Source organism: Puntigrus tetrazona, chromosome 15 (assembly GCF_018831695.1).
Source record: "Puntigrus tetrazona isolate hp1 chromosome 15, ASM1883169v1, whole genome shotgun sequence".
In the NCBI taxonomy this organism is placed as follows: Eukaryota; Metazoa; Chordata; class Actinopteri; order Cypriniformes; family Cyprinidae; genus Puntigrus; species Puntigrus tetrazona.
Window position 1 is genome coordinate 2,246,368 of NC_056713.1, and position 25,549 is coordinate 2,271,916.

At 37.3% G+C, this 25,549-nt stretch overlaps 1 long non-coding RNA gene across 1 annotated transcript in view; it reads left to right on the top strand.

The window, feature by feature from the left end:
* Window positions 1-22,176: 22,176 nt before the first annotated feature.
* LOC122359528 overlaps window positions 22,177-25,549 on the top strand; it is a 43,773-nt gene continuing 40,400 nt past the window's right edge. Inside the window, exons 1-2 of the long non-coding RNA XR_006252714.1 lie at window positions 22,177-22,362; window positions 22,542-22,616. This is a non-coding gene — a long non-coding RNA (uncharacterized LOC122359528). The remainder of the gene's footprint in view (window positions 22,363-22,541; window positions 22,617-25,549) is intronic.

Below are 25,549 nucleotides of genomic sequence, written 5' to 3' on the forward strand. Positions count from 1 at the left end.
TTAGAGAAATGTAATGTAATGAAGTGTGTAGTTCGGGAAAGAAGGAGGGAGGAACCAGTGAGCGTTCAACACTTTAATAAAATAACACACACACACAATGTTTTTATAAAATATTAAGAGGCAGAACCTCACGGATGACTGCTAAAAAAAAAAAAAACACACCAAAAGTGGTCCTGCCCCACTCGTCACATGTAACATTACACTACATCCTCTGCAGTTCCGATATACTCCATCAGTGAAAATATAACATAAATATAGCTCCACAAATTCATTTCAGCTTGTTTTGCATCTTGCATGAGATTGGCAGCCATGCATTTATTGCATGTGATCCAAAGTTCAGAATCAGACCACACAATGCTTCCGTTCTTTTCTCTTTCGATAAAACAGTCGGGTCTTTGGGAAACTAGCTTTTGAAACGGTTCAAAGTGAATGTTTTCTATTTTTTGCTCGCTGTATTGTGATGTGTACTTCATTTGTGCCCTGGGATTAAAGCGAGAAGCTTAATCACACAAATCAGCAGAACTGGTGTTCTCTGGAATAGTCTTTGTACTGTAAGAGGATTTGGGTTGCAGTTCAGCTCTGGATGATAGAGATTGTTTATACGGTGACAGAGACGCTCTCATAATCCCATTAAAACAAACTACGGGGCAGATCTCGGCTCCGCTTGTCGCGCTCGTTGCGACCGCTTGCGCGCCGTTCTTACATCGGTCACATCGCTCGTCACGTAACGAGAAGCAAACAGGTTGCAGGAGAGAAGCTGGACTGAATTCGGGGCCTGTGTGCTGTAACGTATAGTTAAAGTGATTGTGTGGGTATTTCCCAGAGTGGCATGCTGTGTGTTCGCTTGCAAAGGTGCAAAGTGTGTTTTTCTTGGCAAAGGACATAAATAAAGCAGAGTAAACAAGACCCTTCGGTGAATTAGTTTGTAAAGAAAGGGAAAGGGTTTGATGGAAGATGTTATATGGAAGGGCTCAGGAGAAAGTCATAGAACCCCATGATTAAAGCAGCATCTCCAAAAGGCCAGATCCCACACAACTATTATATTGGAGTAATATATCAGGTTTCATCATGTCCATAACTCAGTATGACATTTCGAAACCTGTGCTCGTTCTTTTCAGCATCTTGAATACATTTTTAAAGGGACAGTGCACTTTAGAAGTTATTGTATATGAAGACAATGATTTTATCTTTGAATACAAATAAGTTGTCCATATGACTTATATACTATGTTTTGAGTTATGTGGTTTGTGTGGGCATTTAAGATGTGTTCTTATCATAACTGATTAGGATAAATATAGCATTCCATCACTTGCTCATCAACTTCAGTGAATGGGTGCCGTCAAAATGAGTCCAAACAACTGATAAAAACACAGTAATTAATTCACTTGACAACAGGCCATCAATTAGCATCATGTGAAATGATAAGTTATGTGTATGTAAGAAACATCTATCTATCTATCTATCTATCTATCTATCTATCTATCTATCTATCTATCTATCATCACTTATTTATATTGCATATCAGCTGTTTGGACTCTCATTCTTACGGCACCCATTCACTGCAGAGAATCCACTGCTGCCAAGTGATATAATGCTACACTTTCTATTAATAAGCTTAGTCTCCATTATAGCTGCTTAATTAGAACAAGCTTGGGCATTTTCGCTTTTGGATAATCAGTTCCTTTAAGTATATGGAACAAGACAAGTTTGACCTTTTCAACATTTCGAGGTCTTCTATTGTTTTTTTAGCTATGCTGTAATACATAATACCCAAAGACAACATGAACATGAAACACCAGAGATTGCCACTCCCTAAAAATCCATTTCCTATTATCTCACCCACAACAGTTGTGGCGTGACGATCACTTCAAATCCCATTTTGGTCAGGCAGCTTCAGCCAGCTCAATCTGCTGTATCACCGAGGCACAGTGAGAACAGAACACTTCAGTAATCACAACTTCCAAAACAAAATAAGGTCAAAAATAAGGACTCTTTACAGAATTTTGGAACAGCAATGGATATTACATGTTATAACAAATGATTTTAATCTGTTGAACTCAGTATATACTAAAGCATTGGAACAGTCTAAAATTGTTTGTGTGTGAGTGTGTGTATTAATGAGATTATGTTTGGAAAATGTGCATAATTTTCCAAAAATAATGCCAATGCAAAAAAAATAATGGTCCTAAAATAGGGTTCATTATCTTTTCGCATGATATTATTACTTTTTTGTTTTTCTACCAATTGTGGGACGAAATCAGCCTTGGACATATTTTCAAATAGGTTTCAAAAATGCTTTTTTCCCCCCAAATTATATATTTTTTTATATTTTGCAGTTAGCAGATGTTAGAAGGCAGAGATTGCCAAGCACAAAAGTTTATTGCGTGTAATTAGCTCTCCCTAATCAACTTTATAAATTTAATGACACTCGAAATCATCTCCGCCATGCGAGATGTTTGAGAGTAATGCTCTCTCAAGCAAGAGTCCTATAATCTGCCATCAATTAGCTATTTCAGTTCAATTAACCATCACAACACAGGAAAAAGGTACAGCCGCACACCCAAAACGAGGAAACTATAAATCACGCTCTTAAAGAGGCGCTCACCTCCGCCCGTCTGGGTTTCAATTCTAAACAATTTGCTTTTATTTTCTTCCAGAACAGGCTGAGCTGTAAGATAGTGATTAACCTTGCCGGTCATTAAAAGTAACACAGCGTGAAGAATTTACCAAGTCTGGCCCATTAAGCGTGCTGGGTTTAGAAGTTTTTAAATTACCCTTCCTTTCCACTATTGGACTCCAGAGTGTAAGATCTGTAAATCTGTAATGGTTGATGGACCAGAACCGAGACAATGCATCCAGGTCTCTGCTGTGTGTATCCAATGCAACCTTTCTGACATTGGGAACTTCACTCATCCCTGTATGAGAGACTGTTGGAGTCTCTCAAGACTTTGAAAAATAGTCTGGCTTTATGGCAAGGTCACTCTGAAAGAGGCCGACATTGCTCACCGTGACAGCGCAGAACGGGGACGGCACTAAAACAGCGATTTCACTAAAATCTGCCGTTACAAAGCCTTCTGTCATTTCAGAAATTATGGCAGCAAATGAACACTGAATGGGGTGATAAATATCTGCATACAGCAGTGGTTCGCAACCCATGGCTGGCGCCAAAACAAAAAAAAAAAAGGTTGAAATTTCAGGAAAAACAAATAAAATAAAACGAATAAAAGTAAATATACAGATTTATAACATATAATGGAAATGACTCATTTGAATAATAATTTAATCAAAATGTGTTACAACGCTTCCTAGTCTCATTTATGGCTGACTGCTCGTGGATTTCCTAATTTTGAATCCGCCGACCTAAAAATGGGTGACTGCGCAATTATTTGCAAAGGTCAATATCCTTTCCTGAAAGGTTTTGTAAATGAAACGAGGCGCTTTCATTAATTCTCGGCCAACTTGCTATCTGTGTTTGTGATAGTTTCTGTTACGTGTCCCCAAATCCTTTCCACCAAACTGGCAAAATAATTCTCCCAAGTTCTCCCAAGACCAATTAACACTCAAAGAGGAAAGGTTATTTTTCTAGTAAAGTGCGCGTATTCACTGGAGACTTTTGGGCCAGGATCAAACCGGGCAGGTTGCTTTGTGTTTGATAATTATAGCGTATCCCTGACTCTCTCTTAGGAGAGACTTCTATTATAAATTGTTACGGCATAAGCTTGTGTTTTCTATCGAGCTGATATAATTATTACTCTAGTTAAAATGTTTTGACGTTTCGTTTGGACCTTTTGGTTTCCTGTTCCATAAATGCGTATACGTTTGGGTCTGAATAGCGGTCCACGTGCGTCATCAGCATGAATACCGGCGTGATTACTAGCGGCAGCTGTTAAACACTAGAAGTAGGTGATGACTCAGGAGAAGATGCCAGTTTCGCTGTAGATGAAGTATTTGTCCCTGGAACAACAGCGCTTGTGTCTCTCAGATGCACCGCGAGAGATGTGAAGAATGCGAGCTGTCTATGAACGCTAATTATCTGGAGACAAGCAGCTAATAAGCGTAACCGGAAACACACACAAAAAAATAATACGATTTACTTACGATACACATTGATGTAGAAGCTCTTCAACTTTATTTATAAGCAGAAATAACGAAGGCAATCTAATCATTGTTCAAACTAAAGCACAGGAGAGAAGGCTTTACAAAAACAAAGAAAGACAGTTAAGGTCCTTGAACTGAACCAGATTGGAGAATGCGAAACTGAGCAAGACACGGGTGATCGTGATTGGTGAGCATGGGCAAAAAAACAAGAAACAAAGATTTGCAAACTAAGGGAGATTTTACTCACAAATAAATAAAAAATGTGAATCTGTAAAAACGGTGATGTTGTGTTAACACATTACGTCTTCAGTCTATAGACATCTGGAAATGTTCTTACCGTAGCGGCCGTAGCGTAAACAGGAATACGGTATTTTTTTTACAGTGTTGCCTTTATGCAAAAACATCAAAATAAAGCGACTGAAACGTTACAAAAGCGACTTTCACATTTTGCGTCGAAAAGGGAATTTACTGCATTCCTGCAATGCATCACTTCTGCTTTAATTGAACTGTAGCATGTTCACTTGATCTTGAAATATAATCTCATAAAGATTATAACATCTTGTAAATATAATGTCTTGACAAATTAAAAGCAACTTTAACTTTAAAAAACCAAATGTTCTTCCCTAAAACTTAAATATCAGTTTCAAAATCATTATTTTGGTAGGCTGCATGCCGACATCTAATAAGGCGTTCTTGTGTTTTTAACACCAAAGACGAAGTGAATATTTTAATTGCCTCCCGCATCACTGTAGTAAATAAAAACAATAAAAACTACTTCCTGTTACAACCGACGTGTCGATAAGCTCAAAGGCTTGTGCAACAACATGTCATTAGAAATTTCCACAGCTGAATAAAAATTTGTTTTTAAAAGTTTAAAACTGCAACGTGTGTTATGTAATTGTCTCTCAAAAGAAAGAGTTGATTTTGAATCACTGAAACGAGTCGATTCGTCATTACGTCGCTGGTTATAGTATTTCGCATCGGTCTGAATAAAAATGCTAAATCATTATTTGCCACTAGGTGCTGTAAATATAGTAGTTAACCCAAAATATGAGCTTAATAACCAATAAATACATTACAGTCCCAAAAATACATTACACTGTACCATTGCTTTAATGCATACTTACATAGTATATATTACATTGTAACAGTATTGCCAATTAATCATATAAATAAATACTAATTAATCAATAATGCTACTATTCATTTGTTTAAAACAAATCGCGCTAACTCCTAAATCCATACAAATATACATCTATATTAAAACAAAATATCAATACATTTTTAAGTACTTTAACATAAAATTTTATTTAATTTTAGTTTATTTTAGTGAAAGATATCTTTATAGGTGCACAAGACACAAAACGGTGCCACAGGGCAATTAGCGTCTGTGTGTTATCCACGCTTCACCTCAGCCTAGTGCCACCGTAACCAGGGTTGATCTCTCATCACGGAGGCATCTTTCCATCCCCTCTCGGGCCAAGCTGACAGGATTAACAGCGAGGCAGCAGACTGCTGTTATTAATTGCTCTCCCTGAGGAGAAAAACCTCTAAACATTCAGTGAGCATTATATATTTTCACACTCCATCAGCCTGTGCCATTCTCAGAGTTTTATGGTTTTAGAATACGCCGCTTTGCCTTTGCCAAAACTTCTCCCTCTCTTTCCCAAGTGAAGTGCCATGTGGTTTCACAGCAATATACCGCACTAACGACGTTTTGATGTCGCTCTGCATTTGCAAGCCAGTGGTTAACCAAACTAGAAATGATCGCTTTTTCTCCCGGTTCCTATCCCTTATTCATTTATTCATTCCATCCCCTTTAGACTGTGATAAGGCTTAATTCACATTCACAGTAAAATGGAGCGTGGTCTCGTTTGCCGAACTCACTAACTTTCATAGCGCTCCAGTTTATCAAAGAAGAACAAACAGTGTCTATTCAGCTTCTGTCGAGTTGGTTTGAAACACTGCAAAGGGAGTAATAGCGTTTGCAGTTCTTTCAACCCATTAATGGGTTTCCTGTCATAGCCTAGAGTGTCGTAGTGAGAGAGGAAGAGAGAAACCGGCTCCATAATTACATCTGAAGTACCACATTTCAAGCTGTATTCAATTATCTGGCTGTCAGTGCTAAGTTCAAAACTGCCGGCTCCAAAACTGTTATTACCGTAACTACATTTACTCACATAATAAATGAGGTGAGAGGTGTGCTTTTCAGATAGAATAATTTTGGGATCGGTATAGATGAAGGGCTCGTACGAGGATTATGGTGTTGACATGGATGTCTGAGACCTGGAAGCGTGTGGCATGACACAGCTAACTGACCTATTGCAACACTGCTCTGCATTGTTATGCATATTCGGAGAAGTCTAGCTTTATTGCAGTGTCAGATAATCAAAACTGGGTCAGATGATCTGGAAGAGTGTTCCTAAAAAATTAGTGGAATCACATACAATAAGGTCATAAAAGTAATGCTATTCACTAATTAGTATATATTGTCATTATAGAGAGATCAATCTATTGGATTATTCTGATGATGTCTTTCTTTCATATTTTTCTGGACCTTATTTACTGTGCTTGGCAGTCAATGGTATAGTTAAAAACCTCCTGGTTTTCATCCAAAATATCTTAAATTGTGTTTTAAGGGCAAACAATGCTTATATGAGGCTGAGTGGTTTAATCTTTTTAACCTTTTTAAAAATATACCCTACACCAAAAGCCTACCTACCTGATAGTGTTAATAAATGCAAAACTAATATAACCGTGCTATTTTAACCTCTTTTTAACAGTTTTGTGGAACCACATAACAGGGTTGGTACCAGATCTCAACGCCGTATCGCGTGATCTACCGAGCAAAACAGAAAACACATGTGCACGCCGTATATGTGACGACGCGTTCAAAAGTGTCGGTTTTGAAGTCTCGCCGCATTGCTTAACATCGTTTTGAATTCATAAAATGACATTTCTCAAGTAATTGTGCAAAATAAGGCTTTATTCATCGAAACTGTGGACCTGCAGATCATATCTTGTGTGAAAAGGAACAAAAGCCAGAGTTCTACTGCCTCTAGTGTTCGTTTCAACCCGGAAAACCGGAGAGATTTGTATGCATAGGTGCTTTTTTTCCTGAGTTCAGCAGAAATATAGGTGAAAGCACGTATTTCCGATGAGCTTATGTTGCAAATATAAGTGAGATTTCCCCGGCATTGTGATGATGGTAGTACACTAAAACACACTAATCCGTTGTATTTCATCTAGTGCTTCTCAGCTTGCCCTGATAACTGTTAATTTGCACAGACTTCACCTGCTGTTTTGCATGTCATTGTTAATTTACTCTACGCGGCGACCGTCGCATCTTCTTAAAAATGTCTTCATTATGTATGTAAAACATATGTTCTACATCAGGATGGGACTGAGTGGGTTTTCAATCTCCTTTTGAGCTGCGTATCTTTTCTCCCATTATCTGTAACAATTTTCTGCTTGAAAGAGCCCTCTTATCGTACTAGCATGCTCACTTGACTCAGGGCCTTATCCAAGGACCTACTGTACACATTGTCACACACAGCAGAGCTACCTTAGCATGATATTGACATAATGGTGGTTTGTGGTTTTTTTTGGTGCTGGCATCGGCGGTGAGGATAGTCCTTTAAGTCCAAACTGTAACTTAGGTCAAGTACCATTACGAAAGAATTCATTCTCTGTACATTATCCACAGTTGCGTACAGGCAATGTCAAAAATCATATTGAGGTTTACATTTAGTAAGGACGCGGATACCAAGCTGGCATGCAGCAGATGCTTTTATCCATATGTTTTTACCATGTAATTATTACAGTGAGAGTCCCCTTGGAATAACCTGAGGTATTACTAACACACATAACCTACATTACCGCAACGAATTATTTTCATGTTGTTCACAAAACAAAACATGTGATAAAGAATACGTGACTAATTGTATCCTGTATCAAATATGCAATCTAGAGGGGAAGTTAGCTTTGAGTTCCAGGATTAAAAGATGTTGCCGTAATCCTCTAATTAGCAATTTAGCTAATGCTTTTAAGTAAGGCGCACTCTGTAATTTTGTGCTAATTAAAAATACGCACAGGCGCACATTTCGTTAAAATGATGCAAAATGATACATTTCGTTAAAATAAGGTGTGCACCCATGAAGTCAGTCATTTTTATTTAACATGAGGTGCGTGGCCCTTGGGTGCCGCCATTTACTACTTCTAATGCTACTCACAAACTGTTACTTTTACTTTTTAAAGCTCTGTATCCAAGTCGAGGTATTTGCAAAACACACACACACACACAGAGAAGTACAACTGAACTAACAAGCCACCCAAACAAAGGCATTACAGATATAAAATACACATTAGACTTAACATAACAAAAGAAGTTGAGTCAACAAAAATAATCTTAGTGATGCTATGGCTCGGCACATGTGCAATCCTCCAGGCAGATCAAATGGAATAAGTATAAGTGGAAAAAAATGTTTTAAACAAGAACCTTGCAGGGGTTTTGTAAAACCAACAACTAAAACATCAGCACGACTTCAGAGAGCGTTTTTAAGGTACACTTGTATCAAGCACTATAACCCTGGAGTGACCTTAACTGAAGTGTCTCGGCCAAATGCACAGCTGTGATGCTTCTGCAGAAAAATCCGAATTTACGACCTTTAGTCGTCAGCCCAGAATCTTACCCATTATGCTTTACTGCCCATTGCACGGCAACTCACAATGTGAAATGATATGTTAAGATGGCGTCGATGAATCCTCAGTGGTGTTATGTCTGAAAGCTGGACATTAAGGGGAAGTGCTTAGGACAAAAAAACCCTCCATCCCACCTCTAATTTCCATGTTTCGCATGTGTCCTAGAGCGTTACATATCACAGACGGTGGGAGTTATCTTCTGAATACGCTGTAAAAACGCTGTTTATATTACAAGGAGGCTTCACTCAGACAGACCTGAAGTCCCTGTTGAGTTCATTTTATTGTTTGACCTCATTCTCGGATTCTGAGCGCTAATAGACTGGTGAGCTTTTTATGAGTCGTGCACTTTTGAGATGTTCATTTGCATTTCACTCCAGAAGAGAATTAGCCGCTGTATACGTGGAGTGCAGCGGAGTTCGAAATTAATCACTCTAGCCTCTAACCATTACTGTAAAAGCTCTGCAATTTTCTTTCCTTTTTTGACCCTCAATGCCGAGTTTTTACCATTCAGCTGAAAATTTAGCGTCTTGATGATATAAGGCAGAAGTTCATCATTTATCGGTGATAGCTTTCATTTATTCTGCGTTTCAGTCAACCCCAAAAGTCACGGTGCGCGATTTTTTAAAAAAATGCGTTAACGTAACGTGTTCATAAAATGTCATTCGGAGAATTTAACTGTAATTTTGTGATTTATTGGTTCAGGCCTGGCCAAATGCAGGTGCACTCTCTGACGCTAGGTGGCGCTTGTAGAAAAGCAGAAATACACTGATTACTCCGATACACAAAGTGCTGTGCAACTTTTGCTTTTCACAAAAAAAAAAAAAAAAAACAATAGAGTACAGTCCCAAAATAGCTTGTATTGGATTCATCCTCTGCTATTCAGTGTCATTAGGCAAAATGCTCACCGCCAAGCTATAGTCATATGTAACAGCTGTTGCTCTGGGAATGCGACGATGAGCATGAATTTTACTGGTTGGACAGATTTTTTACAGTCCATTGGAAAAGATATTAAAATAAAAATAGCCCTAGAACAGGCACTAATCTGATGTTGATGAGATGAGAGGGAATTACTTCATTTTCCGTGAGAATTGGTGACTCTGGTGATACAAGCTGTTGATACTAGTTTGATTCATGGGTTAAAATTGTTCATCTTCCTCATTATATAAAGCTTCTATATATATATATATATATATATATATATATATATATATATATATAGACTGGACTGTTCAGTTTACTTGTCAAAAATGGAATGACCATCTTATTTTTACCAACAATTCTTCTCATTTAGCTGCAGGAACACCTTCAATGACCAATAATAGGGTGACCCGGTGACCCCCTGCGATACAATCACCTTCAGCACGAACAGACATAAGAGGAAAAGACAGGAAGTGACTCGGCATCAAAGAAGTCAAAGATTTCTGGAGGGGAAACTTCGCAGCATGGTGTGTTGTGGTCGGTTGCGGTCTATAGATTAGTTTTCTGGATAGACATCGAGGAAAGCAAGGAGAAAGATCGAGAGTTGGAGAAAGTGGGAGAAGACCGGTGTTTTTCAGCGTGACCGTGCCCCAGGGGGGTTTTCACAGACCACACTGAAAGAAATCCAATAATCAGCCTGCTCTGAGTTAGGCACGCTGTAGCCCATCAAAGCTGCTCTCAGTCTAACAACTCCTTCGCGGCACGGGCCCATCTGATATCCACGCAGCTGGCTTTGCCTCAAAACATGACATCTCATCTCCTTTTTAATGAAAAAGACGATTCCTCAAATCCAAAAATCCCTGCTCGGTTTTGATCAAAATCTATGTTTGACTAGCCAAGGTGAGGACAGATTCTCGAATAGGAGGTATTAATGATGAACAGAAGACTTTGTGAGATGAGATTAGCTTTAGATGTTTTTGGAAGCTTCAGGTATCTTAGCGTAAATGTGCTGCTGACATGTTTTTACGGTTAAGTGTCAAATAAACAGGCCCAGAAAGAGTGCGTTTTATGACATGCGTGGCATGTCTAGTGATACAATTAAAAGAATAGTTTAGCCAAAAATGAAAACACAATTTCTTCATTTTAATAAAAGATGACACGTGCGGTTAGCATCTACTTAAGGCCTAAATATAAGGATCTGATTTCTTTTTACAAATAATTTGCATTATTTTTAGGTTTTTATAAGGGCCAATATTACAATTTTGTACCGTGCTATTTATCTAAATAAATTGAATATAAAACAATAGAACTGAAATCAGTGATTTCAAATGCTAAAAGTGAATCTAGGGGTAGCAAAATGATAAAGAATTGAGAAAATTGATGTTCGTAAATGTAAAAATTACATGTAATCATGTTATTCAATTAATAGTGTCTTTAAAGATTTATTGTCAATTTGTTATATGATGGCAAACAAAACTATTGAAGATGTAATAACGGGCGATATAAACATGCTCTTGTGCACATTAAGGCTGAATTTCATTGAATGTAACAGTATATACTGTAAAGTAATACTGAAAGCAGACTAAGTTTTCTATTTAAATATAATTAAAACCAAGTTTTCAGTGTCAATTTAATGATCATCATCATCATCATCATCATCGACTTCTTCTAATTTAATTATCATCATCATAAACATTGCATGATCTTCTTCTTCTAACAAAAACATAAGTTAATAAATATATATATATATATATATATTTATTTATTTATTTTTAACAATAGTGTATCATATGTCATAGCCAATAATCTATAAATAAATAAATATTGAACACAATATAAAACATTGATCATTTTAATTGCTCAAATTAGTGAATTTAGACATAACTTTGTAATGCACCGTATGAAAAATGTGTATTTATTAAAAAATAATTTAAGCACCCAATATATCATGCTTTTAAACTTTCTATAAAAAAGCTAGATCTTAATCAGCATAAATTATTTTAATAATCAAATATAAACTTAATTTACTGACCAAAGGCAGACCATCACTGACTTCATGGAACTCCTGAGATTGCAATTTTATCAGCTTTGAATGATCTGTAATAATAAATCTGACACCTGGAAATAAAAACCATTAAAGTGTAAAGAGAGCAGTGGCGTACTGTACCCCACGCCAAAGAAACAGAAAAAAAGCTATTAATAATGACGGCCGAACCTATCAGGACCTCAGAAACTCATTGCCTCTCTTTCCTGCCGCCCCGCTGTGCGTGCTGCTTATTCCTAAAGCAATCTGTGCCTCCCCAGCAGCCTAATCTCAGCCTGACGGAGCCCTGTAGACCACCTTCACATGCCCTCAATGTGTCTTCCCCAAAATACAGCCGTTTAGTCCCTCCCAGAGTTCCACATCTCACTGGAATAATTACTGGCCCAAAGGTACAACGCTCTTCTGTTCCATTTATACGTCTCTCATCATTTACACGGCAAGCGGTTTTGTGACGCTGGGGTATGTTGACAGTCCGCAAAAAGGGAAGAAAGGTGCGCTCCGAAAACAGAAATCAAATCCTGGATGATCCCATTTTAGCATTAATCTCAGCACAAAACAGAGATGCAAGCAAATAATGTGATTAAGAGGCACTTTGATTAAAATTGGCATCTGATGAATTGCTCTCAGCGCTCCACACCTCTAAAGATGGATATATATGTTGCTAAGGAGAATCCAATTACTCAGAAATTGTTGTCCGTGGATAGGATAAGAAATTGATATCAAACGTTCGGTCATGATTAATGCCGCCGCTTTCGGCAGGCCAACGAGAGGCGTTTCCGTCGCTGAGGTTTGATGTAGCACTGTTATTGACCGATCGCGGAAAAAAAAGTGTGTACTTTTAATCATCGGGACCCCAGCCTTCGTAGCGGTCGTGAATCGCGCGTCGCTCGCAGCCCAAAGAAATGTGCCTAAATCAAGTCAGACGATGAAAAAAGTCAGATAAATGATAATGGCAATGCGAGGAGATATTGAGAGGGTAATGTAACACAAGTGTCACTGCGCAGACATTATCGGTTAAGGCCGAGGTTATTTGTGGCTCACTGAAGATAAAAGCACCATTAAAGCAGGGTGATAGAACTTTCTTCCATCTCCTTGGGATGGGAATGTGACAGAGCACCCGAGTGCAGAAATGCTTGGATTTGCATTTTAAAAATGTGAACACGGAACGGCAGGGAAAGAGGCAAACATTGGGCGAAAAGCGTCCTGCAAATGATTAGTTCAACATGGATTCGTTTTAAGACCTTTTATCTTACAGGAGACTCGACGTCGCTGCTGATAAAAGACCTTGCGTTTTGTCCGGTACTGGTCTGGTGAACGGGAAGCAGGCTGTGTTAGTTAATAGTTAAAGGGATAGTTCATACTAAACTGATTTTCGCTATAAAAGATGACATTGAAAGTTTCAGGAGTTTGAAGCTTTGGGAGTTTGTTTGAAACTCCTAAAATGGCATAAACATAGCATTCGGATAATTGAAACATCCAGTAGTCTAATTCGAGTTAAATTAGATATTTTTGACATGTTGCCATAGTTGAATTTCGCTCTGTATGCACACGGGAAAAAATTACTGTGATTTTAACAAAAAAAAAAACAAAAACAAAAATGGTAAATACCTGTAAAATTGTGAAAAAAACCTTGTCATTCCCAGAATTCCCTGCATTGCATTTCAAATTTAGTTAGAATTTGCAATTTTTTCTTTAAAATCCCCCTGTATCCTAGTTTTCTTATCAGTTATGTTTATTAGGGTTGTATGTTACATGTAATCATGTTAAATGAAGTGAGTTTAATGAGTCTCACCATGATGGTGTTTAGTGCTTGTGTGAATGACACTGTGCACCTTCTATATATGTTACTATTTAAAAGCTGCTCGTGTCGGGCCTTGATTAATCACATGAATTTCTCATCACCACCTGTATTTATCAGTGTGTTTCAAAGGTACAAAACAGATTTCAGTACTTTAGATTGGCATATTAACATTATATCAGTTCTTGAAATTACGGTATTTAACTGTAAACTTAAATTACAACTGTAAAACTGCATTTTTTACAGAAGAATTCTGGCAACCACAGCTGCCATTTTTCCACTGTAAATTGTACAGAATTTTTTTTTACAGTGCTTTTTTTAAAGTTGTTGCATCATTATATGTGCATAGCCACATTCATTTTGCTTTGGTTATGAAAGTGAGCATACTGTTTTAGAATATTTGTACAGCGCACTATGCTTACAGTTGTTTTGGAGCCCTTAATGAAAATAAATAAATAACAACAATGATATTATATAATACTTATATAATAATAATAATAATAATGTAAATAAAGTGTGTTTAATTGAATTGAATGTGTATTTGTAGTGTGCTTCAAATTATTAAATTAAAGTAGTATATGTATCATAATGCAAATGCAAAGGCATGCTGTTAATACACATTTTAAAAAGTGCACTTTGTAATAAAGCACTTTTAACTTTAATCTTTCAATATCTGCAAATGCATAATTACGTTTTTAATTAAATGGGCAACACTTTATTTTAAGGTAAATGACCTTGTCAACTGATGTAGTTACATGCCACAAGCAGACACAGCAGACTTTATACAACATAATAATAATAAATGTGAATATACAGACATAAACTACTTAAAATAAAGTGTTTTTTTTTTTTTACTTAAGTGCACTTCATGCGTGTCTATACTGTACACCTTAGTTTGATTCAACCCACTAACACTTATTAAATACACATCATTTCTGCATTGAAATTACAGATTATTGCACAGACATAACTACTTAAAATAAAGTGCATCAAGATGGTACTTATTTGTAAGCAGCTGTGTAACAGACTCTGTATTTGTTTAACAGTATCTGACTATATTACATGCACATAATAAGTAAACTGTAATGATAAGTACATTTTGTTTCGTGTAAGCAAAATGGCTACTACTGAGTACTTTTTAAAGTAATTACACCGTACTATGATACCTTAAAATGAAGTGTTATCGTTGTTATAAATATGTTGTAGAAATTAAACTGGAGTATGTTTGCTTTCACATAAATGCGTGCAAGTACAATTAACACTTAACACTTTTAAATATTGCACACGATACACATTTAGAAACAAGATAAATAATTGTGGAGTTATGCATAAAGAAGCTAAACTTGAAGCGTTTCTCAGGTTTCATCTACATTTAGTACAATTTTAAAACTATAATGTATTTACATTTAGGCTAATTGCAATTACATGCGATTAATTCTCCACAAATGTAATCCACAATTCATTGCTTTCAATATATTATCTGCATGCAAATTACAAAAGGCATGCTGAAGTGAATTTCTTAATATAAAATGGTTGGAACGTATTAATGATCACCGCATGAACAATATGAGCTTTCATTAACTAAATTAAACATAATTTAAATTGAAAATTTTTTCCTTATAATATCTCTTGTTTGAACGCTATAGAAGTCAAATGCAACATGTGTTGGCGATCTGCAATACTGGAACAAATGTTTCTCTTAAAATGAGCAAATATTGCTATTTTTAATTTACCCCCCTTTCCGATGAAGAAATGCGCCGCAATAAATATCATTTGAAGCGAGGAAAATTGGTTGCCTTTTGATTGCCCAACTTTCCCCGCAAGCTGATCCCTTTGTTTCCTTAAAGCCACTTTAATATCAACCAGTTACCGTGATGTATTGCTTTTACCGGCGACTTGCGGAAACTGGACTTTTCAGGGATTTCATCAGAGCGACGGAACATTACTTCTGCCACTGCCCACATGTTTGATAAGGTGGTAAATGGCGTAACCAAATCAAAGAGTCCAGCGACTACTGAGATTGACTGCCGTCGTGCCAAAATAAACTGTAGCCCACTTCAAAGGTGACACTTCATTGCCACGGATCATCCGTAAGAATCAAAGGATCCAATGAAGCTTGGCGTGTGTAGAGTTGAGTGCAAATTGGACCCACTTATCCTTAACTATGTAATTGTTTTTAAATTAATCGTTTGTAACTCAATCGTGCCACCAAACCTGCTCCTGACTTCACATATATCCAACCTCAATAGCGGCAATAGCGCTATTATGTTTATTCATTTATTTATTTGTACTTGTTTTTGTCTGAACAATTCGTTTCTTGTTCACATCAGATTTATATTTCATTTATTTTGATACATTTAAGCGTATTTCGTGTGTTTTGGCATATATATGTGCAAAACGATAAGCTCAATTTGCACAATAACTAAAGACATATAGCTTTTTGATCGAAACCGATTAGCGAAACCGTCGATCTCTTCGAAACTCGTAAACATTATCTCATGGTGTAATCCAACACACGCAAAATAATCCATTCTTTTGTCAAAATCTGTTTGCCATGCATGTATATTTCAGAATACATTTACGTTACGCATATTAAAAAATATACTGTATAAATCCTCTATGACAACTATAGCTTTTCCCAGTAAAACTATGCTTACTGTAACATTTAGTACAGTACAGTAAACAGTCAGTTCCAACAAAAATGCAGAACACGTATGAACTTTGTAACAATTATAGATTATATATATAGATGTATACTTTGTATAAAAATATGTATTTTTAAGGATTGACTGTCATGATAAGAAAATATCTAATCATTTTGATAAGTGTGGCTCATATGATGACAAGAACACTTTCTATTTTGGTGGCACCGGCCAATTTTCTGACAAAATAACTAGCTTTTGAAACACAATGAACTATCAAAATAAAACATTTTAATGAAATATTTTATCCGTTTACTTACATGTTATGTGAGCATTAACTAACATCACCGAAATGCTTTTGTGTCATTAAATCTAATACCAAATATTACCCTAAAATCTCAGAAGACCAAAAAAATAAATCGTACCTATCTATTATTACCTATACATTACCCACAGACATAGTTGAATTGATGAATAGATTATCAATGCTCGATTTCACGATGGCATAATTAAAAAAAAACCTCCATTATAACTCCATTACATTGCCAGCTATTATTTTTTTCAAGTTTTAATAGGAAATGTCAAAGTATATTAAAATTGAAAATTCCCATTATGTACATTACGGAAGCTTGTAAAACCAACTTAAAACTCCCCAGCTGTTCACTCAATTTAGAGTGTGTTATTCACTCGAATCAGATACAACCTGACAGCTTTGACCATAAAATAGAAAAGTAATGAGGAGGTGGAAACAATGCCACCGAAACGTCCAAACGCCCTCGCCGACAAATCTTTATTCATCTCTGATATAAACCATTAAAGAGAGAGCGCAGTGCTTTAATGCACAGCCTGCGTCTCATTAGCCGGAGAGCCGCGTGGTTCTCCTATCATGAACTCGGGATAGATGATTTTCTCTGAAATGTATTTGAAATGTGTTTTTTTTCTTTCTCTTTTTAGCCGAAAGTGAGAAATAATAAACAAATAAATAAAAGCTCATTGGGGACGGACACATCAGTCTTTGGAATTTTCGAACTCTTCAGGCCAGCAGACGTGCATTGAGAGCGATCTTGTTAAATCGCATGATGAATAATTGCTCTTAATCGCACGGAGTCGTCAGTCAGGTAGAATAATAACGCAGCAAACAATGAATCCCTGTGACTCATGCCGGGGCTCTCTGACATCAGGCTGGCCCTTAAGTTACCACATGCCTATCACTTCTGATTTCCTGTGTGGATTCAACAATATTAGTTTGTTATTCAGACTGTAGTGGAGTCGGTAATGAATGCCAATGCACTTGCAGGGTTGGTCACAGGTGAAAAAGAGGGCCAATTTAGCTCAAGAAAAAAAATTAAGAAACAATCCTACTGACAAACTAGAGTCTTTTTATTGACAAGGTCAAAGGATATGCAGCAAACTTTGGAAAATCATTAAAATCACCAATTTAAAGTCCTAAAACCTGCCTCTGAGATGTTTTCTTGTTTATAACGTAGCGGTATTTTTAGTATACTCAGTCATTCTTATTTTATAAGACAGATGCCTACGAGAACAAATAAAACGTGATATGATTTCAGTTCCGTTGCTTTAATATGAATATAAATACGATGAACAAGACGCTCAAAGCGCATGCTAATTCCATACAAAATGCATATTTATTGTCCAGTCCTACTTTAATACAACCGTCTCAGACAGAGACTGCGTTGAGGTGGATTAAATAAAATTAAACATTAGATAAGAGTGCAGCATCACGGTTTTCTGAACCAATAAGCACGGAGCTGTGTTGTCAGTCAGTCGTTTCCCATCATGCTTTTGGTCACTGACTGCTCAATCCGACACGGCCTGTCGCAAGGGTGTTTAAAGAACTAAAACAGGTGGATGGGTGGGTGAAAATGAATTTGCTAATAATCACATAACGAGGACATGAACATGACCAAAAAAGGAAAAACAGGAACACAGAGAAAATGAAACCAAAAACCGTAACATTACGCCCTCCTCCCGGAAGACGCGTCCTGCCCCATGAACAAGAACACAAAAACATGGGAGGGGGGCAGAGCCTCCTAGACTCCCTGAGCCTCCCGATCAGCTATGGCCTCCCAAGCCTACTGATCCACCCTGGAGGCCTCCAGAGACTCTGCCCCAAACCAGCCTCCAGGGCGGATCAGTAGGCTTGGGGCGGCCATAGCGGATCGGGAGGCTCAGGGAGTCTAGAAAGCCATGGCAGGACAGTCTTCGAGGCTGTGGCTCCTGCCCCCGCCTCTCCAGTTGGAGATTGGGGTTGACGTGGGTCAAGGAGTGGGCACTGGCATGAGCTCTGGAGGATCGAGCACTGGGGGTGGCGCTTCCCGAAGAGCTTCCCGAGGCGCTTCCGATCCTGAGCTCACTGGCATGAGCTCAGGATCGGCAACTGTCGTCGTCGCTGGTGGTGAATTGGCTGGGGACCGGATCTACTGGACAGAGCTGCGGAATCAGCGGGAATCGGGGAACGGTAATGGCTCTCCTGGCCGTGACTGCGAAGCGGGAAGAGGGCGTGGCTTGTTTTTTGTACTTCGAATTGATTGGATGTAGTAAAGTACAGTAGGCGTTTCATTCAGAAATGAACACTGAAAGTTGGAGGGGCGTGGTTAAGGATGTCATGCTCATGCCCAAGCTGTTAAATTTTAGATTTTTTATTTTGGCTCATTCAATGAATCGCTGGCTGCCCGCTGACCGTGATTCTGTTCAAACTCCCTATAAAATCTTAAACGACTCCCTTTTGAGCTAAATTGCTGCAACATAAAAAAAAGCGACAGTGACACGGTTCTACTAATTTGTTAAAAAAAATGATATAGTTTGCAATATAGCAAAGCAAGCCTTGAAAAACGCAGCAGGTTACGATACGGTTTTAAATGGCGGGAAAAGGCAATATAGCTGACCTTGTACAAATGAGATTCATTGGACATCGCAACGACCATGGAAAATGTATTTTATCTCTGTGCAGTAACCGTGCCAAACATTTGTTGAATATCTGCACCTTGTCCAGGAAAACCATCTAGTCGTTTCTTTATTTTGGCGAGAAGCATTCTCTGAAGAGAGGTAAGAGTACGAACAATTGACAGATCGCATCATCAACAATATTAGCAGTGCTATAAAGCTGCAAAACAGACAAAGTTTTATTTGCAATGTTAAGATAAAATGGCTTTTAAATGAATGTGATGACACATTAGTCAAAGAAGCTGTGTTTTTCAGTCAAAAAACAGCAGTATTTCCTGTGGTGCAGATGGTAGCCGTTATTTGCACCCCATCTAGTTAGCAAGCGATTAACTAGCAATTAAAAAATACTAGCGTCTAGTTATCCTGTGATATTGATAGCTGATGTCAAATGTGCATGCAGGAGCTTTTTTCACAGGAAGTTGTATGATACTGAAATTGATAACAAATTCATAACAACATAAGCTCACCGCTGATTAGGATAAACTGCATTTGGAACATATTTGTAATTTATCTGCTTTTTTTAATGGCTCTGTAATCATAATTTGAAGTTTTATCAATGCCAGCATTTTACAGTCTAATGTATTGTAAATCAATTTAAATGGACACTGTAACAGCATTGTACCCTAAGTAGACTCTCTGTACGCTCCGACATTTGCTGTGGATTTATGTAACATTTTTATCAGACTGAGCGGTTCATTTATAGCCTTACTCGGAATTATACATTTATAATCCATTACTTCAGAGCTGAGATGCACCGCTCCTACAGAATTCTTTCAGGATCCTTTTGGGACTCCAAATAAAGAGCCGAATTAAAAAAAAAATTCTATCATTTTGAAAACACCCACCAGCGACTGCGGGGTGTGAATGAGTAATATCCAGACACAGTCAATATAATCAGTAAAAGCTATTAACCTAATCAGATACTAGAACAGCAGAGACGCATGAAGTCCAACATAATATGCACGAAAGTCAACTGGAAAAGTCAAGGTAAAATTCTTAACGTATGATTTTGAGAGCTGTGTCTAAGTCTACCTCTTGCTAGAATGGCAGGACTAGCATTTCTCCACAGCAGTACATCTGGGCCATGTCTTGAACACTGGGTGGACTACTTTTCATACACACACACACACACACACACACACACACACACATATATATATATATGTGTGTGTGTGTGTGTGTGTGTGTGTGTGTGTGTGTGTGTGTATTTTTACCGATATTTAAAATGATTTAAATAATAAAATATACTCCAAATTTGAAATTGAAACAGCCAGGAGGTGGCAGCAAGTCACTGCAAATAAGTGAGTCATTGTGATTGAACCGAATCATTTAAAGGGATGATTCATTCAGGAAGAAAGTACTGTCATGTTGCTCAATAATTGCTCAAGAATAATGCTGTCGGAATTATTTTTTGTTGTCGAAATAGCGCAAAAACAGGAAACATAAGGCTCTTAATTAACTTATTGTTTATTAAACTTATTAAATCTATATCACATTTGTAAACATGGCATTTTTATTGAAAAAAAATGACACTCAATAAAATTCAGTGAAATTGATATTAAGTGGTATAAATAGGCTATACATCTTCTGCATTCATGTCTTGAATTTGTGCTCACATAAAATAAGTTTCCATACTAAATCGCTACATTACCTTTCTGAGCAACGACGTGTTTTTGAAGTAACTACAACAGAAGCATGTACACATACAATATCATCCCTATCTCTTTCCCTCTTAAAATTAGCATATGTAAGAAAAATGTATTTGCTTCACTGAATGCAACTATGTCATTTAATATTTCTCTCATAAAACAGTTGACTAATATTAAATCATTTGCAGCTTCAATCTTACCTCGTTCTCAATAAACTAACTCTTCGCACTCAGCACCTGTGAACGGTAAAGCAGTCTGCTCTGATTAGTTTTAAATTAATTTTTCGTTAAAGGTCCCATGGCATGACAATTTGACTTTATGAGTTTTTTTTAACGTTATTACGAGTTCCCCCAGCCTGCGTGTGGTCCCCCGGTGGCTGGAAATTACGATAGGCGTAAACCAAGTGTACCCTGGGTATCCTGCTTCTCTCAGATGGCCCAATCTGTAATCACGCGGGGAATTTATGTCATCATACGAGGAAAGGTTACCTCCCCTTTCCCAGAGAATTTAACAAACAAAACCAGATCGGCTGAACTGTACAGCTCACAAGGACGGACGATGAGACAGGATTGTTACTATGAGGTGAATCAGATCTCACGACTATAGTAAGGACAAACTCACTGTGTCTTTCTATTCATAATGAAGATGTATACATTTCAGTTTCATCAGGCAACACATTTTACAGCTACACTGTAATTTGAACAACATTTAACTTTATTATGGACAGTAAGATATTGTAAAATGTTTACATAATATTTTACTGTAAACAGCAAAGGATTATGGGAAAATATTTGGCCACTGCTATATTTCTTCAATACTGTTAATCAATTTACAGTAGCGAACTTCCCCGAGGAAAACTGACCAATGGCAAACTTGACTGGGAAAAACTGACCAATGGCAGAGGTTGTTTTTTTTTGTAATTGGCTGTAAAAGAACAAAGGGGTAATGCTGCACCATTAACTTAAAATAAAGGTTATATATATATATATATATATATATATATATATATATATATATATATATATATATATATATATATATATATATATATATATATATATATCAAGATGTTTTTACTAAACTGAGAAACACGTTTGTACCTTCTGACCAGTCGTCGTTTAACCCTATAAGAGAATTAAGGTGAAGTGCTTTAGGCAATTTACACAGTATTTTCTAGTACGTCTTTTGATTATTATTTTTAGGTTTCTAGTCTGGACTTCGTCTAAACCTTCAGAGGTGTATTCCGGAGTCTTGTGGATGCCATATCGATAATAATATCAGCTAGTAAATTAATCTCGTTTAGCCTAAATTCGCCAGTTTAGAAACGCGCGTTCCGACGTCGCATGTGACTTTAGAGACGGTCCCTAAACTCACGGACGTTAACGTAAAACCGTGTGCTAACGCAAACCTGCTGAGGAAAACCGAGTTAAGTAACACCACTGTTAAGAACGTCTTTTGTATTTTATCTAAGTTTGTGGTCATGTAGTCTGCATCGGAGGTGTATTGGAGTCTCCTCTTGAGACTGCAGTCGAGCGGTGCTAACAACAGGTGAGATTCCATTAAAGGTGAACATATTTTTTTCTAGACGCGCCCTCGCTAGAATTTCTATATTGGCTATGTTCTCGTATCTAGGTTTTGGCTTTGTTTGCGCATGCGGGTCGATAGGTGTATGACATCCATTACTTGTGTTTTCAAAAAAAGTTAAGTTGTAACACTGTCTGTTACAGGAGATTTCTCCAAGCAAAAAAAGGATCCAAGCAAAAGAATCATCATAGATCCGTTCTACAGAAAGGCAGAATTAGGTAAACCAAAACATTTCACATTTTATGCATTTAAGCAAGTTACATTTTATTAAGTTATTCATTCACTGGTAGTCTTGGTGCAGTGCTAGCGGTGAGCTAAGGAGGCTGAGGCTCCTAATGATTTTATTACAACATTACAATCTTCTGTGCATCAAGATTTGAGTTTTCATCTGCATTAAAATGTCTATTAAACCTGCACTTAAACAGCAAAATGCACCTTCTACAGGCATCCTGAACTCACTTTAGCCTATAAATGTATAAGACAAAAATTTGACTGTTATACTTTGGCATTAAATATAGATTTCTTAATCATAGGCCTATTATATGCACAGACTTTACACACACGCGTGCACTTAGAAAGATTATATGAACAGATCGGTTATTTATGTATTGTTTCCAGCTGCCAGTAAAATTTACAGCAACCTTTTTACAGTGTACGCTATTATTCCAGCTAAAGTTACAGCTAGTCGCTAGTCCAGCTAATCACAACAATGCATATACAGTAACACACGATTATGTATACATCAGTTCATTTGTTGTTTTACACCCACACAAACATTATTTCATAAACGACATAGTCAATAAAAGTTTAGATGCCCATATAACAACAAGAGACGATACTTTGTTGAACCTTCTTTGATAAAAAATGTGCAAACTCAAGGCTTTTGATGATCGTTTCTGTCCAGTCGACTGGTTTTATAGTGTTTTACCACAGCTGTCGTCTTTTTTTTTTTTTTGTCAGCCAGTAACATCAAGCATACTATCATATTTGTAATCTGAGGCTGGATTACGTCAATATCACAATAAGACAATATTTTAAGCTTCTTATGTATGTGAAAAAAAAAAAAGTTTCCAATCAGAAGAGAGACTAAGAAGAGTAATTAGACAGGCCGAAATCAATCTGTTTTTGACAGAGCTCTTGAGAAAGGATCTGAAAAAACATATCGAGGAGGTTTTTATCATTTATACCACAGATATATATTCTTAAAGACATCAACACCTAAACTAAAACTCCAAAAAGCTCACTAGAGGTCACCTTCGAAGAGCTCGCTGAGGCAGAGCAGGCTTCTATAGTGGTTACGGCCCTGGTCTGTGCCAGTACTGCACTTTATAGTCCACCGCTCGTATGGATTATGCAAATAACATTCGCATGTAATTTATTAATACGATAACTGCTCGTGGAGGGCTGTGAGACGATTTTAAATATGGTGATGAATGTAATTTCTGTTTTGTTACAATCATTGTTTAGATGTGTGCATGTATGTATATGTCACAATATTTCTTGACATTTCATAACACAGACTCTGTCAGAGGCCTGGCATTTTAAAGGCACTTAAACACCATAATTTGTTTTCTAATGCGCAGCATCCGCTCATCATACTCTATTGTTCATCTGTCAGACTCTGTAGAACCTCACGTGGGTTTTTAAAGCTAGCTAACTGTGACATGTAGCGGAAAAGCAAACCTGTATTTTTCAGTTTTTGAACATTTACGCAACGCGTAAAATATAATGCATGGTAACTAACACAAAGCAAACCCAGAAATGGACTTTGTCGCATGTGTTTGGTGTGAATATAATATGACGTGAATATAATCTTGCTGCACGTATTATACACAGTTTTCGCGTGCACATGATGCATATCTATCCCACAACCCTAATCCTATACCCTACCCGTGGCGTAAGTATTCTTTCGAGTGCTCCAGCTGAGGTGATTATTTTAGCTCTAATCAAACCACTAGATCAAAGGCACGTGTTCTTTCATGCAAATAAGGTTAACTGAGACTCAAGAGGCCATTTTTAGCATTTCTCACTCTAGTTTTATTTAGCGTGCTGTGGAAACATTCCAGGTAAAGGTTTAGATGCAACCAACAGGCATGACGTCAGGCCTTTTTACCTCCCTGCGAAAACCGCTGCGTCGCAGAGCGCATGTAATGCGATCCGTGGGCAGAGCCATTCAGATTCTGCCGTCTAACCAATCGATTCCACAAACGAAGCGCCACCTTATCTTCAGGTGCACTACACCAACGATAAGCTTAACATTGATTTTTCATGTTTAAGTGTTGTCTCTGCAAGAAAGCATGCGTTCAGACTTTAAACTCTTTCCGAGCGCCAGTGAAAGATCTGAGTTTGCACGGAACGCTGTGTTTGAATGCGGGACTGGAAAATAGCCAGAGGCTAGGTAAGTTTCTCCTTGTGCTCTCTCATGATAACTGTGCGTCGGAACAGTGCTCGAGATGAGTGAAAGGTCAGAGATAGTCGGGCTAGTTACGCTCATTTAAAGGAGTTTTTCTCCTAGGGTTTTTGGACGGACTATACTTCGTGCCTTCCTTTTGGTAGATATCGGCTTATTAGTATTTTTAAAGCAAATCTTGGTTTTGAACACAAGAACAGAACAACGTACATCGTATCACCAATGTGGTGAAGTGGTTTCTCACACAAAGACTTCAGATCTTTGTGCATATGCCTAATCATTTAACCTCTATACAATTTCTCCACAATGTCAAAACTGACTGTATAGGTACAGGTTTTTTTGTTTTTTTCCATGCAACAGTCTCTCCAAACCACTGTACCATCAAAGAAGACTTACAAGATGTAATCTGATGGGACTACATAGTGTTAAAATTGTGGAAAAAATGACTTATCCTCAATTGTGTTGAGTCATTTTCTTCTATAAATGGGATATGCACCAAATATATATATCTGTATGATGCTTTTGTAAGTTGTCTATTAATTGGTCTTCATGATTTAATAAAGGCAATTTTTTCTAACTTAGAGTTACAGCACCAGTCCAATGTAGCACACAAATAGTAGGCCTTTCACTAACAAAAAAATGTAAACTCCACTGCCACTTTGAATTATCTGATCAATAATGAATAATCAGAAATGAAGACTAGTCAAAGCTGTCGTTGGTATATGAGCTCAACGTTAATAA